This window comes from Labrus bergylta, chromosome 24 (assembly GCF_963930695.1).
Source record: "Labrus bergylta chromosome 24, fLabBer1.1, whole genome shotgun sequence".
In the NCBI taxonomy this organism is placed as follows: Eukaryota; Metazoa; Chordata; class Actinopteri; order Labriformes; family Labridae; genus Labrus; species Labrus bergylta.
This window is the reverse complement of record NC_089218.1, coordinates 13490432-13492931: the sequence shown is the minus strand read 5'-3', so window position 1 is coordinate 13492931 and position 2500 is coordinate 13490432.

The window sequence follows — 2500 nt, the reverse complement described above, 5'->3', positions numbered from 1 at the left end:
AAGTGAGGAAATAACATTGCTCGACAGTGCAGATAATGCTTGCGCAGAAAAATACATACACTTAAAAGAGCAGTTAAAAGCGTTCGAACTAAAAAAATGTAGGGGCGCAGCGATTAGGAGCAAAATACAATATTTGTATGAAGGGGAAAGGAGCACAGCCTTTTTCCTGGGTCTGGAGAAACAAAAGCAAATAAAAACAGAAATAAACGAATTAGTGAACGCAGCAGGGGAAAGGGTGACGGATAAAACTGAAATATTAAAAACGGTCAAAGGCTACTATGAAAGCCTGTTCACGAGACAGGAGTGTGATGGTGCGAGCGCGGACAGAGCTGTGGGTGCCTTAAAGAAGGAACTTAGCGACGAGGATAAAATATGGTGTGAAAGTGAGTTTACGGACGGAGAAATCAAAAGCGCTCTAGAGGGTTTAAACAGAAACAAAAGTCCTGGTAGCGATGGCCTAACTGCTGAATTTTATTTAGCTTTCAAAGAACAGCTAGTACCCATACTAGGCAAACTAAGTAAATATATTGAGAGAGTCAAATGCATACCGAAAAGCTTGGGGGAGGGGGTGGTTACTATTTTCTACAAAAACAAGGGGGACAATAAAAATCTGGACAACTACAGACCAATCAGTTTACTAAACACAGATTACAAAATCATAGCAAAAACAATAGCCAATAGAATCAGAGAAGTAATAGGAACTATCATAGAGCAAACACAATCATACAGCATACCAAACAGGGACATAGCAGACTCAATCATTTCAATAAAACAGACGGTCAGGGACATGGAAAGGGAGGGGGGTATATGGTTAGGGATTGATTTAAGTAAGGCATTTGACAGAGTGGATCATGGGTTCATGGGGAGGGTTTTGGAGAAGTTTGGGTTCGGGGAGAGAATGCGAGAGTGGATAAATGTGTTGTACAAAGGGGCGGAAAGTAAGATAAAATGTAACGGGGCTTTAACTGATGCATTTAAGATCACAAGATCAGTAAGACAGGGGTGTCCGATGTCAGCGCTGCTGTATAGCTTGGTGGCAGAGCCGCTGGCAGCGCTGATATCGGAAGACGGGAGCATTGAAGGAATAGGGGAGGAAAATGTTAAAATAATCCAATATGCGGATGACGTGAATATAATGGTGAAAAGAGAGGAGGATATAGAACTAATACTGAAACACGTGCAAACCTATGAAAGGGCATCGGGGGCAAAAGTAAACGAAAATAAGTCTGAAATTATGCTACTGGGAAGGGAATCAAATTACGCTAATAGGTGGGGATTTAAAACGGTGGGGGAGAGAAGAAAAGTGCTGGGAGTGAGTGTGGGGAAAAACGAGAATGAATGTGATGACGAAACATGGAAAGAGGTGGTGGGTAAAATTAAGAAAACTTTGAATTTGTGGAGGGCAAGGGGCCTATTGCTGAGAGGAAGGGTAGCCGTAACAAATGCTCTCGTGTTGTCCAAAGTGAATCATGCGCTGAGTACTTGCGCGCTCCCGGACTGGGCCTTCGCGGAGATCTCAAAGATCATTAGGGACTTTATTTGGAGAAACAAAGCAGCGAGTATAGCTCACAAAACAATAATAGGGGCTAAAGATCAGGGTGGGTTAGCTTTGATTGACTTACTGACAAAAAAAGTAGCACTAAGAGCCAAATTGATAGGCAAATTTAAGGACCAGAGCCGGAGCGTAGGTTGGAAAAATCATTTCAAACAACATCTGTGCAGTTTTGGACTCCACAACGAGGACAACCTGCACCAGATAAATAACCCGGACGCATTTAAACACTTGCCACGGTTTTTCCAGGAAGTACTCAATGCGTGGTATCAGGTTTCAGCCTGGACTGTACCGGAATGCGGAACGAGAGGGTCAGTGCTGCGGCTGCCCTTCCTCTCAAGCCCGTATTTTAAAAATGGGGAGAGGGCAATCAAGTGCGAGGCAATGGAGAAAGCGGGATACATTAGAATAGGGGATTTAGTGAACGATGAGGGGGAGTTTGATGTACAAATGGTGTTGGTGGGGTTAAAAAACAAGGGGTATGTGTGCAGAAAGGATGTGATTGAGAGAGTGTTTGAAAATGTAAAATTGTCTTTGTCGAGCGAATGGGAAAAACTAATCAAGGAGAAGGAGGGAGCGATGCGGGACGATGCGGTGGGGATCTCCCTGTGCCTAGGGGAGAAGAAGCACAACATTACTGATGTCACCACAAAAATTTGGTATAGATGCGCAATCACACATAGAATACAGAAACCCACATCTGAAGTTAAATGGACAGACACATACCCAGACATAACAAGCAACATGATATGGAAAAACATTAACATACCGCACACACCGCATGCAATATTTGACTTAGATTTCAAACTGAGGCACAGGAGGATCTTCACCTGCATCGTCCTGCATCAAATCCACAAGGAGAGGTATGAAAGAAAGTGTTGTGTATGTGAAAGTGTGGATGAGGATTTGGTGCATTTGTTTGTGACATGTGGGGAATTGGGCGTGTTT